This window comes from Marmota monax, unplaced genomic scaffold (genome assembly GCF_021218885.2).
Source record: "Marmota monax isolate L192 unplaced genomic scaffold, Marmota_monax_Labrador192_F-V1.1 WCK01_AAM20220418_F8-fsc00326, whole genome shotgun sequence".
Lineage (NCBI taxonomy): Eukaryota > Metazoa > Chordata > Mammalia > Rodentia > Sciuridae > Marmota > Marmota monax.
Window position 1 is genome coordinate 249,737 of NW_026693533.1, and position 17,562 is coordinate 267,298.

Here is a 17,562-nt window from a genome sequence, read left to right on the forward strand (position 1 = left end):
TTCTCATAATGGCTTTAACCTAAAGTAGAGTATAAAAGCGAACATGCAGAGATGAACATAGTCTAACACATCAATTAGGGTCAAAACTCTCTTCATTTAAAAAAAAAAAAGGAATACAAAATCAAAAGCCACATTATAGGTCTAGTAAAATCATTCTGAAACATGATGTAAAATAGAAACTTTTACACAAGATATAATGAAAAGAATGTGGATTTTAAAACATTAAAAGAGATGGCTGAAAGCAATTTTCATTATACACTTACATTATATTACCCTCTAATTTGTGTTTTAATGACCTCTAAAAATAAGTTGTTATGTAAGACAACCACTACATATGACATGAAACTGAAGAAAAATTAAATGAATAAAGAATTCTAATTAAGATTGGCAGAATATTGTGAACCTAGAAATCTAATGCTAAAAACTCTAAAACCTCATAGATTTATTTTTTTTTCTTTTGGAGACATAGCCTCACTTATATCAATGCCTTTGGTGAAATTTTGTGTATATTTTTCCCTCCACAATCTCCACCCTTCATTAATCCAGAGTAAGCCTGTAACTCAGTTATAATACCCAGTTTCCTGAAAACAATGAACACCACCAGTCATGCACACATCACCCCATTTCAGACAACTGAAGATCTGTGGAAGTTTGACTTGGAAGCTAAGACACCAACAAAAATGTGAACTGCACTTAGAAAACAAAGAAGGTTGCTTATGGCTTTGTTACCCATCATGCAAAGGTCTTTTTCTGTTCTGACATAAATTAAGATGAAATGAATGATAAAAGAGAAGAATAGAAGGAAAGAAAGAGGAAACAAAACCTATTTCATGGAGTAAGTCTTTTCAGCTTCCCATGCCTTGGTTCTTTAAGCTCTCTGAGTTACTGCTGAGGCTATTCCATGAGCCCATACGTTCTGTCACTTCCTACCACGGACAGCTCCCTCTGCTCCCAGCTCTTCTTCTTGCTGTCCAAGCTTACCTCTAACAATGGAGGTAGATAAAGGAAAGGACCTGATTAGTCTTCATACTGACCTAATTTCCAGGATGTAATAGGAATAGTAAAAGAAATGTTTTTAATAGGGTTGAGGAAAGAAGAGAAGAATGGGAGCCTATAAAAAGCATGCAGCATCAAGATCTACTTCCAAATTTGCAGATTCTTATAAATTGCTGGTGCTCATGTTTATAACAGGGGTCCTTTATTTAACTATTTAATATATTTTTCTTTTTTTCTGTGGTTTCTCCCTCAAATTTCATAATTATTTTATTTATTTTTCTAAGAAAATATGTATCATATTTAATTATTCATGTATTTGCAATGCTAGGAATCAAGTAATGTCATTTTTAAATGCAGACTTCAGAGTTTCTAATTTGCATAGAATCACAAAAAAGTAATATTTTTAAATTATCCCTGTGAGTGCCATTAGCAAGTCTGAATAGAGAAATTCAAGACAGACTTAGGAAGGTGGAATAGCAAAGAAAGGGTCATTCTAGGCCTGAGCAGCCCAGTCGAGTACTCTCCAAGGTGGCAGGGATATTCATCAAGAAGTACAGACACACAGTCCCGTAAGAGTAGAAGGGAATGGACACAGCCTGAGAGCTGGATGACTCTACTCCTACCAACCTCTGGATGGACATGCTGTGTCTAGTTGTAGATAGGATCTGGGAAGTCACGCCAGTTATATTCCTTTCCCATGGGTATACTATCTCAATCCACAGCAGAAGCAAGACCCAGAGTCTTTCAATCAACATCTTCTCCAGCATATACTAGTTTACCAGGTGTATTTTAGATTTCCATTACTGTGACCAAAATACCTGACAAGAACTTCTAGGAGGAAGAGTTAATTTGGGCCTTGTGGTTTCGGAGAGTCAGTCCAATGTTGGACAATTCATTTCTCAGGGACCAAAATGAGACAAAATATCATGGCAGAGGAAATCTGCTTAATTCATGGCAGGGAGGAAAGAGTGGGGGTGTCAGAGTGATAGAAAGAAAAAGCACATATGGGGGGATCAGGGACAAAATATAAGCCCCAAAGCCATGCTCCCAGTGACCTATTACCTTAATTCACATCCCACTAACCTAAATTTTACCACTAAGTAACCCAGTCCAATTATTAATGCATCAAATGGAATAATACACTGGTTAGATTAGCTTTTATAAGCTAATCATTTTAATTATGAATATTCCTGCACTATCACATGAGTTTCCCCCAGGACATCTCATATACAAACAACAACACCTGAATTAGGTTTCTAGGAACTCAGGTGATGACATGGATCTCAGCCAGGATGCCAACCTGACATGTAAGGTGATACAAAATGAGAAAGACCTTGCAATTGCCATGATTATAGAGTATGTTCCCAGTCAGGTAAAGAATTTGTAGGATGGCCTACATTGACAGAGCTGATGAGGTGTATATAAGGTTTTGTTTCAGTCAGCTTTGCATCACTGTGACCAAAATATTTGACAAGAACAACTAAGGTAAGGGAAAGTTTATTCTGGGCTCACTGTTGTAGAGGTCAATTCCATTGCTCCAGGCCCAAGATGAAGCATCAAGATTGGAGGGCCCAGTGGAGAAAAGCTGCTCTGCTCATGGTGAGATCAGGGAGAAGAGACAGGGAGCAAGGGAGAGGAGGAAGGGGTTATAAGGAAGATGCACACTTCTAGGGCACACCACCAGTGATCAGCTTCCTCCAGCCATGCCCAACATGCTTATAGATACCACACAGCAAGTTTATTTAAACTAGGATGAACTGGTTGGGTTATAGCTCTCATAATCCAATCATTTTGCCTCTGAATATTCCTACATTAACAGGAGCTCTTGGGGGACACCTCATACACAAACCATAACAATTTTCTGTTGCTTTATAACAAATTTTTAAAATCAAACTATGAATATATATTACACAGGGATTGTAGAATAAGTCCACATACAGAAGTCCACATATAGAGTCCTGTGTGACTAGCAGCATCTCATACCTATAAAGTCATAAAGTCGTCTGACAAAAAACTGAAGGCTGCCTGTAGTTGTTGGGAGTTATCTGGCCAACAGCTAATAGGGTAATAGATACCTTAATTCTATAACTACATGGTATGGTTTAAATACTAGGTATCCTCCAAAGACTGCTATTAATGTAGAAATATTCAGGGGTAAAATGATTGGATTATGACAGCCATAATTCAATTAGTCAACCCTAGTTTAAACCAACTGTGTAGGCATGTAGGGTGTTACTATAGAGGTAAGTCACTGGGCAAATTTCCTGGAAGGGCACATCTTCCATATGACCCATGCCTCTTCCCAGTCACACTCTCTCTCTTCTTCTAAACCCTGTGATTAGCTGAGCAGCTTTCTTCCACTGAGCCCTTCCCTGATAATGCCTCCCCTTAGGCCCAGAGCAATGGAATCAGACTCCTATGGACTGAGACCTCTGTAACCATGAGCCCCAAATAAAGTTTTACTCCTCCACATTGTTCTTGTCAGGTATTTTGTTCACAGTGACTCAAAAGCTAGCTAAAACACTCTATCTAAATTAATTCTGTCAACAACCATTGAGCTTAGAAGACTTAGATGTAAGAAAGAGACAGATATCTTCCTTTTTGGCACTAGGGATTGAACTCTGGAGAACTTGACCACTGAGCCACATCCCCAGCCCAAAAAGAGACTGATAAGAACTGCATTCCTGGGGCTGCGGTTATAGCTCAGTGCTAGATCGATTGCCTAGCATGTGCGAGGCACTGAGTTTAATCCTCAGCACCACGTAAAAAATAAATAAGGGTTATTTGTTTTCTTATTGTTCAATTTTTTGAGTTCTTTGTATACTCTGGATATTAGGGCTCTATCTGAAGTGTGAGGAGTAAAAATTTGTTCCCATGATGTAGGCTCCCTATTTACCTCTTTTATTGTTTCTCTTGCTGAGAGAAAACTCTTCAGTTTAAGTAAGTCCCATTTGTTGATTTTTGTTATCAACTTTTGTGCTATGGGTGTCCTATTAAGGAATTTGGAGCCCGACCCTACAATATGTAGATCGGAGCCAACTTTTTCTTCTATCAAACGCAGAGTCTCTGATTTGATATCTAGCTCCTTGATCCACTTTGAGTTAACTTTTGTGCATGGCGAGAGGAGGGGATTCAGTTCCATTTTGTTGCATATGGATTTCCAGTTTTCCCAGCACCATTTGTTGAAGATGGTATCCTCCCTCCATTGCATGCTTTTAGCTCCTTTATCAAATATAAGATAGTTGTAGCTTTGTGGATTAGTCTCTGTGTCCTCTATTCTGTACCATTGGTCCACCCTCCTGGTCAAAAAATTAAACAATAAGAAAACAAATAACCCAATCAACAAATGGGCCAAAGACCTGAACAGACACTTCTCAGAGGAGGACATACAATCAATCAACAAGTACATGAAAAAATGCTCACCATCTCTAGCAGTCAGAGAAATGCAAATCAAAACCACCCTAAGATACCATCTCACTCCAGTAAGATTGGCAGCCATTATGAAGTCAAACAACAACAAGTGCTGGAGAGGATGTGGGGAAAAGGGTACTCTTGTACATTGCTGGTGGGACTGCAAACTGGTGCGGCCAATCTGGAAAGCAGTATGGAGATTCCTGGGAAAGCTGGGAATGGAACCACCATTTGACCCAGCTATTGCCCTTCTTGGACTTTTCCCTGAAGACCTTAAAAGAGCGTACTACAGGGATACTGCTACATCAATGTTCATAGCAGCACAATTCACAATTGCTAGACTGTGGAACCAACCCAGATGCCCTTCAATAGATGAATGGATAAAAAAAATGTGGCATTTATACACCATGGAGTATTACGCAGCACTAAAAAATGACAAAATCATAGAATTTGCAGGGAAATGGATGGCACTAGAGCAGATTATGCTTAGTGAAGCTAGCCAATCCCTAAAAAACAAATACCAAATGTCTTCTTTGATATAATGAGAGCAACAAAGAACAGAGCAGGGAGGAAGAGCAGGAAGAAAAGATTAACATTAAACAGATACATGAGGTGGGATGGAAAGGGAGAGAAAAGGGAAATTGCATGGTAATGGAGGGAGACCCTCATTGTTATACAAAATTACATATAAGAGGTTGTGAGGGGAATGGGAAAATAAACAAGGAGAGAAATGAATTACAGTGGATGGGGTAGAGAGAGAAGATGGGAGGGGAGGGAGGGGGGATGGTAGAGGATAGGAAAGGTAGCAGAATACAACAGTTACTAATAGGGCATTATGTAAAAATGTGGATGTGTAACCGATGTGATTCTGCAATCTGTATTTGGGGTAAAAATGGGAGTTCATAACCAACTGGAATCTAATGTATGAAATATGATATGTCAAGAGCTTTATAATGTTTTGAACAACCAATAAAAAAAAAGATTTGAATATCGGTGTTTTACCAAAAAATAAATAAATAAATAAATAAATAAGGGTTGGGGATACAGCTCAGTTGGTAGAGTGTTTGCCTCACATTCACAAGGCCCTGGGTTCAATCCCCTGGACCACAAAAAAAAAAAAAAAAAAAAAGAAAGGAAGGAAGAAAAGAAACTGCATTTCTGAGAAATACACAGTGATTTAAGCCCTGTCATGAGACCCTGAGCTAGAGATTCTAACCATGTCATTCTTGAACTTTGGATTTACAGAAAATGTGAGATAGTATGGTGTTGTTTTAATGCTAATTTTCAGTAAATGTTACATAGAAATAAAAAACTAACATACACTATATCCCTTCAGTCAACTTAAGGAAAGCCTTTCAAATCCTACACAGGATTGACAGCATCTCATATAAGAGTTTACTTTATGTAAGAATCTCAACAATTGTTGTGATCTTTTCTATTAAAAACATGTAATTTTTATGTATGAAGATTTTTTTTCAGTTAACCACATCAGAGAACTATTAGGAAAATCATAGGAATAGCAAAGAAAGATGATTATTTACTATGAAGGAAAGGAAATTTTCTAACATAACAGAATATCTGTCTCATATCTAAAACAAAGTCATTCACAAAAAAATGACAGTAGAATAACAAGACATCATTGGCAGCAATGGTCACTTTTGTTTAAAATAGTTATATAACCAATAATACAGTTATTTTTAAAAGTAATGATATAAACATTGCAAGTGAGAATGTAACAAGAGGATGATGCTTGTAAAAAATATGTGAGGTATTTCAAACAATTCAGCTGGAAAAGAATAATATAAATATTGAAAATAGAACACAAATTATCATATTCTATATACAAGAAATGCTTGTTCACATGCAACATCCAGGAAAATCACATCAAAACTCTGAGGATCAATAAAAGAACTCATTATAATTTTGATTAAAAAATACTAAAATATATAATAAATTATTTCCTATACAACATCTCTGACAAGAAAGAAAACATATTGGAAATAAATAATATTTACAATACCAATAATAATATAAAATACCTACCTAAATAAAACTCAGTATTATAGAATTCTATATATAAAACCATATTGCTTTTCAGACAAAAGAAAGGCAAGCATGGAAATGAACATATATTTATGACTTTTTGTATGACACCATTTGATATATGTTCAATTGTTTCTTTTAGTACTACTTTTCTTTTCTTTGGCTAAATACATTTATCTTTATTAAGAACTTTAAGATTCCTCCAATACTCCATAACATAGTCTTTTGTATCCATTTCCATATATTATACTGAATTTTCCTTCCATTACAGTAAGCCATCATGATTTTGTGTTAATTTTATATATACTTTATCTATTTCATTATTATTTTTCTAATTCTCTTTGTCTTCTGCTGACTAGCAAAATTCTTTTCATTCTAGTTATTAATCATATTTCAATTTTAGATGTTTTTTGAATATCTTTTAAATTTGTTATTTTTCTATAGTCTTCTGTTTTATGCTTCATTAAATAGAAATCCTTAATTTTATTATAATATCTTCCCTTAATATTTTGCACATTATGTTTTGTTTTCTCTCATCTGAGTTCATCAAGATATCTATATTTGCATACATGTACAGATTGCCTTATGCAAAAGTTAATCCAAGTAAGCAGCCTTGCAAGTAGAATACAGTGTTTATACATTTTAATGTGTGGAAATGAAACTGGTAATGCAACATTTTTAACTATTTCATGCTTGAAAGCATAAACATTTTAGGAGTACTGACTATGTATACAAAGGGAAAATGCATATTCTTAAAAGACAGTTTATATTGCTACTGAAATAGACCAAAAATATTTGCATTAAACATAAATCTTTTCACAAGACTCCAAGTCTTTACTGAGAAGTTATAAATACTTAAGGCTTGAAAGATTATAAAATCTTACAGAATTTTAATCTTCTAAAGTTTACACTGAAAACGAACATGTAGGGGTGCAAATATATTTTTGTAGACATCTTATATGAAGCTTTTGGAATGTTCCAGGTGAAAGCATATATCTTCTCACTTTGCCTGCCACCCAAGGAAGTACAAAACATTATTCACCTCTGTAATTCTTCTGAATAAGAGATTCCGGAGTCAACTGTTGCATCCATGGCTGGAAAAGAACCAGAGATTTCTATGCCTACTTTATGTTTGTTTATACTTGTTAGATGTGAATAACTAAATAAAAGTATATAAGCTACCAAAGATAGCATTGTAAAACCAAAAGTTTATTTTATATTCAAGATAAATAAATACTATTTTTACACCTTAAAATACTATTTCACACTTTTGACTATTTGAATTTCCCTATATCAAGAGTGAACATTTTTTTCCTTCATATTTATCTAGGCTACTCTGATAGATCTCTCACCAATTTCTAGATGAAATTCTTTCTTTTGAGTTGCAGTTTTACTGCTTCAATTTTCCTCCAGTTTGCCCCTTCAAAGTAAATGACCATCTAGTAGAGCATTAATAACAAAGAATTCCACATGTCACTCTCTTCATTGACTTGCAAATGCAATCATTCCTGTTCTCCTTTGAATGCAGAGGCATAGAGTGCATTGCTTTACAGACTGCAATTCTCATCAGGCAGTCATGTGACCTGACAGTTCTTTTTCTAATTCATATGTTGGAGATTCCTACTCAAAGTATCATATTTTGTATGCAAGCTTAATCCTATCCTTCAACCAGAAGTATAAGTAACAGAATTAGTCAATCAAAAATTAACAGCAGAAAGAGGGAAAAAAAATCTGAATCCATGAGTCAGAGTAGGGATAGTCACAGACAGATTTCTTAAAACAGAAATATGCATGTACTGAAGACAATAGAAAACTAAAATAAATCTATAGAGCAGTTTTAAAGAAGGAGTTAGACATACTTTTTATGTCTTTACATTGTCCTTGGAGGACTGCCTCCTGGTCAAGTTTACACGATGTTGGGTTTGCATATGTATGTATGTCTGTGTGTCATTTCAAATTTTGTGGGCTATCTTCAAACTTATTTGATCAATAACATTTCTTAAAAATGAAATGGATCTAGTGATAAAAGATTTAGTCAAAAATAATCAGGGACAGCCAAAAGAAAAAAGAAAAGAAATATGGAGAATTTAACCAAAGCATCATCCACTAGGTGGACTAACAATCCCCCACCTCCTTTTTTTTTTCTTCATATAACAAAGACTCAGAAAAACAGGTGATAGAATGATAAAATGTCAGATGTCCAGAAAATGCCTGGACATGTGATTTAACTATATTGTTTTCAGCTTCTTTTATTTAGTTATTTTAGATAAAATACAAAGCTACCCATCTATCAGTCAATCCCCCAACATATATGTACACACACACACACACATATATAAAACATATATTTGTGTGTGTATATACATATATATACACACATTCAATTTAAGAAAAACTTTAAACTATATCTTTTTACAGATCTCTCTAAATATGGAGATTTTGAGAAAAATACAAATACTAATTGGAGAGGATGACACAAAAACCCCAACTTTATTTACAAATTCACCAAAATGTTTTCTTTCCTTCCTAGACACTGCAAAGACAAGTTTCGTTATTCCAAAGGAACTTAAATTCAGAATAATATAAGATCATTTTTAAAAATAAAAATCAGAACACTGCTGGTTTTATTTTGTTCTCTGAAGTTCAATTACCATTTTTTTAGTTTGCTCTCTCCAAAGTCTTTTCAGTGTTTTGTTATTTTATGAGAAGCAGCATTTAAAATTTGGTTGCAATGGTTAACCCAGAGATAGGTAGTTTTCTGATTTCCACTGATTTTTAGAAAACTCACCGGAAAAACACAGGAAAATAGTAGTCTCATAGTTATCTTTTCTATATCATAGCTGCATGGCTAGAATTTTGCTGTAAAAATGTCCAGTGTCATAAAATGTGCTGGTGTTTATTCTTTCTTTATATTTTCTTGTTGCTAGTTCTGAATCATTAACTGTTAAAATTATGGCCTTTTCTGGTGTACTACTTCAGGAAACAATACCATGACTTTGGGTATTTCAAATAATAATTTTAATACAAAGTCCTAGCAAGGTTGAAATTACTGAAGTAGATATCCAGCGTTCTTGGGACTAAACATGCCTTCTTGAAGGTTTAAAAACATTTAGAAGTGCTAATAGTTGCTTTGGGCACAAAGATACCATAAATCTCTTATAAAATGTAGGGGAAAAAAAAGAAGAAGAAGAAAGAGAAAGGAAAGGATATACTTTCCAAATCCAGATTAAATTTATATTCTGGTGAGAGCTGAACTAGTAAACTTCTAATTTTTCTTTCTTTTTCTTTTTCATTGTGCTAAAAGTAGAGAAATGATAGCAAATAAATAACAACATTGCCTTGTGTGAATGGCACAGATCAGTGAGGTAGAAAGGATGCCTGTCATATAAATACTCAGGTTTCCAGCCCAGAAAGGTTCTCACAGAGTTGCAGGTTAAGGTAAGGTTGCAGCACTGTAGGATCTGTTTGTATTAGTGTCATGTGTGTGTGCAGGAACGTGCTCTCAGTGGAAATGGCTCATATTAACCAAATTCATGAGAGACTGACATACTGACCAAAGGACAAATCATTAATCTATAAAGAGAAATGTAACACTCAAGGAGACTGCAATGATCATTTTCCTTGTTCAAAACGAATGCTCCCTGGGGAAAACCTCTCATGAAAAGCACAAAGAAGCTGCTATTGAGTGATGATAATAATTAGCACTTGCAACCAAAGTGTCTGCGTGTGCTAAGCAGAAAGCCCTAATGGCCAAGGCTGAAGACACAAATAAAACATCCTTACTTGAAGAGCTTCACTATTAAAAAAAATACTCTGCTTATTATTCCCTTTCTGATCTCATTGTCTTACTTTGACAAAGGTGTATAATATTGAATTGATTGGCACTAGATTACAGTAACTAAAACCCTCCATAAAGTTCCAATGTCTGGAGGGATAGGTTGCTGGTTAAAGTAGCACTGACATCTGAAACTGTTTGGAGGTCCACTTTTCCTTCACCTCAGAGGATGTCCCACCGCACCTCCATTTCATTGCATCCCTGTAGAAATCTGAAGCTTGGTCAAACAAAATCAAGAACTGCTGGATTAAAGAAAAGCAGTAGCCCCTAGTGGTTAGTTGTAGAATCTTATTTGTCCATCATTTAAAGCTAATGCTTATTTGTTCATAAAACAGAATAATAATATGTTCCTAAAGCACTTTGGATGAGATTTTTTCTACTTTACTAAAAACACCTTTCAAATATCAGTGATATAAAGTTAATCACATTGATTTCTCCTCTATTTTCACATTCTTCACAATTCCTTGCATTGTTTTTGGACTCAACCACTGTCTGGACAATGCCAGAAATCTTGAGGAGGGGAAAGGGGGTGTTCACGGGCATGCTCAGGCTTTAGATATTTCCACCCAGAAGAGACACAACTTAATTCTGCTTTCACTCTTCTGAGCAAAGTCATGAGGCCAAGTATGACCTCAAGGGTTCAAGTACATGCAATGCTGGAGGAGAGAATGGTAATGGTCTTATACACTACTTAACACAAATGTTTGCCACAAACCTGAATGATAGTCAAGAAAAATATATTATCATTTTCCAATGTTGCTTAGGTAAAATATTGTAGCATATACTGTTTTTTTCTTAAATGTATGTTGAAAGTGAGTGGAGGAGGGCCGTATGGTCATTTTGGAATATTTCCCAGCAATAGACTTTTATTTATCTTTTAGTGTGCTCCCTCAAGGTAAGAGTAGAATGGACACAGGCCCTGCAGTATTAAAAATAAGTAATTCTTCAATATTTGTTTTGCTTTTTTATTTTCCTTTTTTTCATTTCTGTAAATTTCAGGTAAATGTACTGGTCCTGAGGAATAAGCTGCACATTTCAGCCAGAGGCCAATTTTACGGAAGATGGAAAACCTTAAATTCCACAGAGACTTGGGCAAGTTTCCAAGCATGGCATTCACACATCTGAATGTGGAAATGTTATAACTTGCTTACTCTTTCATTATTGGACATCACTTGTAATGAGAATTAACAACTCGAAATAAAGAATATGTCATGGACTTGTCAATGTCCATAAATCTCTAAAACCTAATATTTGGAAAAAGACATTGAATTACATTTTTTTTTTTGTTATAGAATATGATGTTTAAAAAAGAAAAGAAAAAGAATCGTCTGGATAAAGAAATGTTTATCTCTCCAGATACTTTCCTTTAGAACAACAACAACAACAACAACAACAAAAACTAGTTTTCACTTTCAAAATTTAAACAAAAGAAGCATTCCATATATCCCCCTATAAGAACACTATAATGCTAAGAGATGATAAAGGCAAGAAAAAATACATTTCTAGTCCCCAAGGCCTTCACCACTCTTCAACTAGAGGAACTACACTAGTTTTTAACTAAATAGTTTTAAGTGTTTTAGATTTTCATTTGGGAAAAACAATAAATGAGAACAAAAGTAACAATGAAACATAAGTGATGTCACTAAACAAATGATATGAATCACCACCAAGTTCTACAGCATGGTGGGTAGGGTGGCAGTCTCTGAAGCCCACGTGATTCTGAGTGTGTTCCACAGTTAGGATGCTACTTAATAAAACAGGCCTGATACAAGGTGGGGACATGTCCTTTTCTGATTATTAACCAGAAAAATGGCTATTTACAATTAGCCATTGATTTATCCAGAGAAAAGTTAAACAAAACTGTTTTAAAATTCTTATTTATAAAACTAAGAACATACAAAAATGTTGTTTGATAAAATACTGGTTAATTCTTAGAGGAGATTTTCAGAATAAAATGGATTTCCAATTTAGATGAAGATTTCAACCTTAAATTTAAAAAGAGCAGTTTAGCATAAATGGTTAGTTGACATTAACTAAATATAGGTTACTTTCATGCAAAAAGAAAGGAACTGAAAACTCTGTAACAAGCTGATTAACATGTATACCTTCTCCTGATTCAGGACTCCAGATATTCTGTTGTTTGGTGTATTATTGCTTTTCTTATGGGGTTAGTTTGAATTAGCCAAACCTATGGGCTAATTACCCAAACTTATTAAGGATAACTTTAAAAATTGTTTTGTAGTCTAATAGTTATTCCCATTTTAAAAAAAAACGGTTTGGAATTTATTTTGTTCATTCTAAGAATAGAACTTTAAATTTAGTTTTAGCTTATAAATTCTACATCAAAATCTGTAAAAAATAGGAGGCTGAGGCAGGACAACCATGAGTTCAACTCAGTGAGACCCTGTGTCTAAATAAAATACAAAAATAGGGCTAGGGATGTGGCTCAGTGGTCAAGTACCCCTGAGTTCAATACCAGTACCCCCCAAAAAAAATCTGGAAAAGAGAAATATTTGATATTAATCTCTCTCTCTTCCTGTCTTTAAATTTAACAAGTTTAAATTTTCATAGAAGATGATTTTAAAATAAACCCCAGTATAATCTGCAAAAATTCCATATGTTTGAAAATAATGGGGACAATGTGCTTGTTTCTACAATATACAGAAGACTGAAAAGACCATTGCTATCATTTCATCTTTAAGGAAAAAATATAATAAGTAGGAGTCCATTGGCCTGAGACTATCTTCACATTTTGACTTCCTAGGTAAAAAAATCCACCTAGTAAATACTGTAAATAACTGAAAAGAAAGATAGCAGCATATTTTTTGGTAGCAAACCCCAGATTTCAGACAATAACAGGTAGCTATGATCAAAGCATGTCCAAATACGGCAGGTGCTTAAGCTGTAGTCAACCAGCTTAATTCTCTGAGTCTTTTTCATTCCAAACTCCCTTTTGCTAGATTAAGTGAAGAACTCAATTTTACCTAATCAAAAAGTTTATTTACTTATATTATTCCCCACCAGAAAATAGTAATCATTCATAATATGATTTATATTCAAGCCTCTTTTCTAGAAATACCTGAGTGGGGGACTATGGGGAAACCAACAGATATAGTTTATTACTTTTGTTTATATGTTGGATTAGTACTCTATTTATTTAAATTTTTTAAATTCACTGGAGTTACATGAAAAAATTACTTGGTTCCCACAGCCAAGACAGGTTAATGTGTGTGTGTGTGTGTGTGTGTGTGTGTGTTTGTGTGAAATCAAAGTAAAAAAAAAAAAATCCTTATTCTATTCAACACTTTATCCTCTTTTAAACATAAGTGATCCTCATAAATGTTGAAATTTCTTAATTTTCAAATGCTGCTAAATATCCATTAACAATTCTCTTTTTTAAGGTTTCTGGAAAAAAAATAGAAATAAGTACAAGCTTATAATGGAGCAGGAAACCATCAATATAAGACTAGAGGTGACATTATTCTACTAAACTCAATCAAAACAAAGCATGGGCTTATCAAGAGCAGCAAATGAATTATGGTCCTTGAACTGTCCAGAGACAGAGGTGATGCCTCTCTTAGGAACTCTCAGTGCGAAGGCATCGATTTGAAATTGTCCTGCTGCTGTAGAGATGCCCTGTTCAAAGGGAAAGACCATGCCAGCTACGAAATTATCAGTTCATTACCTAGAGTTCAAATGACAGCTGCCTAGGGGTAGAGAATTGTGGGTGCAAGCTAATAGCTTAATTGGACTGTTTATACTCTCAACTTCATTTCTGTTTATCTTCAAGAAACTTTCTCACAATAAATCCTTTTGATGTTTAAACCTGTATAATAAATGTGCTGAGCTTGTTTGTGGTCACTATTTCTCTACCAAGATTTAGCAATCCACCAGGCCCAGCTTTTTTTCTATTTATGTGTCTGTCTGTCTCTTCTCTGTGCCCTCACTGTCCTGTCTGGGAAACTGAATTAGTGGTCATGTAGGGTGCAGCATGGGCATTTAGGTGAAAACACACCTTCCAGGACACCTAAGTATCCATTACTTAGAGGCCCAAGAATGTCAACAAATGTTATTTATGTGGGAATCTCAAATAAAAACCTCAGAATCTTAATAAGCTGAAATTAATAAAAATGTAGGAAAAGGGAATTTATCTATAACATAGTGTGTATTTGAAATCTGCTTATATGATTTCATTGCAAAGTTGGGAGAGGAACAACACTCATATTTGCATTTAATCCTCCTGTCGTAAGCAAAACTTTAGTTTTCACCTTTTATTTATGTCTCCTCAAGTTGTCTTTCAGTTTAGTCCAACTCAAGTGAATTACTGAGAGGTAGTAGCAGACCCTTATGTGATTTTATCACTCTCTGGATGCCCAAAATTGGAGAAGCACAACCAGATAATTTAACTAAGAAAGGAATAGAAGGGACAATCATGTTTGAAGACCATGTACTGACATTTGCTCAATTCCATGACACCACAGATTATTAAAGATGGCATGAATAATTTATGACAGGTGCCTTGGCTCAGAGCTGTATACTACCTAGTTAGCATTAAATATAATTTTCCTAATTGCAAATCTAATTTCATTATGTTAATGCTGCTCTCTTAAAATAATACCAGCATATTTAAAAAGAACCATAGACCATTACTTTATTAACATTTTAAAATTTATTTTAATTAATAAATAATAATTATCTGTATTAATTAAGGAGACCAGTATTTTGTCAGAGGAATGTCACATAATATAAATGTTCTGGAGGTTGAAATTTCGTATTATTTTGTGTCTACATTTATTTGTCAGCCTAGATTTCAGGTATCTTAAACTGCTTCATCAAATGAACCCAAGACCTCTAAGACATTGTTATATACAAAATAGCCAAACTTATCTGAAATTATATCTTGTATTTACTGTGTTTCAAATGCAAATAAGTCCTACTAGGAGAAAGATAAAAAACACTTGTGTCCAGCTAAAATAACCCAGGGATTCCTCTATGCCCCAGGATTTTATGCACCTTTGATATATAAACACACTGATAAGAAAAGGGAAAATCTCTGTGGAGTCAATTATAAATTATTTCTTAAGTTCTGTATTTTAATCTCAGAACTCAATGTTCACTGAAAGTTCTCACTAACTGTGCAAAAATGTTAAACTATTTGTTCTTCTGTACCATAGGTATACTCAAAGTGTTATGAAATCATAATAGATGGATGTACAACCAACTTAGATGGATTAGAGATGATCATTCAAATGAAATCAGGCACATGCTGAGACTTAACTCCTAACAGAATGAAAATATGCTCAGTTAAGAAAACAGTTTTTAAGTGTTCTTTACTTTAATTAATAAATAGTAATTATCTGTATTACTTAAGGAGATCTTAATCCTTCAGTAATGTAAAGTTGGTAAAAAAGAAGGATAGGTCCTGACAGTATTCTATTCCAATTGTTGATTCTAAAACATCAACAGATACATAGATAAATACAAGTAAATTTGAAATAACTCAAATTAGATGGAACATAATATACAAGTATAAAAAGACAATGTAGAAATCTAGGAAATGTTAAAACCATACAATTCCAAGCTGAAGTATTAGGAATTTATTCCAATAGGTTTTCATTATTTGTTGCGAGAAAATTCTTTAAACCTATGAAAGACTGCTCTTTCAAAATGCTTCTTCATAGATAAAATTTTACATGTGACCTCAAAGTGTCTGTGAAGAAGTCTGGCTTAAAATTTGGAAGAACTATGATCTTAATAATTTAAGTAGGTCACTCTGTAGAAAGAAAGAATTTTAAAGAGAAAAAAGGTGACATGGTAATGTAGAACAGAGTGTATGGTAAAGGCATACTCCTGGGAGACATTTTTACATATGCAAAAATTACACAGTAACTTTAAAAATAGTGTATGCAAGAATTGGGCTCTATTGACTTTGGGGCACTTCTCCCCAGGGTTCTAATGATACAAGACATATATCATCTCCAGATTAAAAATCACCAAAATGTGTGAAAAGAACCTCAGTTTCAGGAGAACTCAAGAAAAAGATTCCAGGAAAGCCAGGTAGGTCTCTATGTAGCCAACCGGTTATAAGGCTTCAATAAATAAGCTTGACCTGGATTCTAGCTGAGAAATTTCAAACTTTAAACAGCTTATGTTATATAAGTTATTTGTTCACCTGTATCTCGGCTGGGAGAGAATACCAGACTTTCCTTCATTCCTGGATATAAGTAGAAAGAATGGGCTCTATTGGCCTACATCGAAGGTAACTATCTATATACTTTGAAATATGAAACCTAAAAATATGAGGATGTCCTAAGAATGTATATATGCAAGACTGAAGTCTCAGAGAAGAATAAGATTTATGAATAGAACATAGATAATTTCAAAATTTGGAAACAGATGGGATCTCTGAGGAGAATATACCCCCAGGAATAAATAATTAAATTAAAGGAGTTTAGGTTCCATACGTCCATCAGGAACGTTGTTGGAAATTTTGAATAAATAGCTGTATGTTGGTATATATTGAATACCGATTTTTGGAGGAGTGTCTAAGATGATGTGTAGATATAAATGTATAGATATGCAGGTATATGAGAATCAACAAGGATATTTGTGATATTTAAAGAAGTGAAGACATGAGACTAGAAGCAGTCACCAAATGAATGAAGGATACATTTAAGTAAAGAGCAATTAGAATCAAGTAACAAGGTGACAGCTCCTAACATTCTGTTGTTAAGACTGAGTGAAGCTAGTGAATCAGAAAAAGAGGCAGAGAGGAGACAAACAATGAAGAAGAACCAACAAGAATATGGGGTATCTATATAGGGAAGTGGAAAAGCTCTTTCAAGGAAGAAAGAGTGATCCTTTCTGTAATAAAAAAAATGCTGATACACTCAGGAAGAGGAAACACGAAACATAACTATTGGATTTGAAAACCTAGAGACTGGAGGTGATCTATAAATAGCACTTGATGGATGGGTAGGAATATCAGCCTGCAGAGAGTACTGTGGCTTGTAGGGTTAAATGAAGGCATTGGAGAATGAAAGGAATCTACTGAGCATAGTTGGCCAAAGACATATTAGAAAAAAGGAATATGTCATTTTGGTAGATAAGGGAGGAGAATATTTCAGCAAGAAAGGCCTGAGTTAGATGCTGTCATGGGATATAGAACTGAGAGCTGTGCTTTGGTAGCATAATGGTTCTGGAGAACAGATGGGTGTGCATTGAGATGGAATCTCTTGAAGAAGATGGAGCTGAAAACAGAGAAATAAAATTCCTAT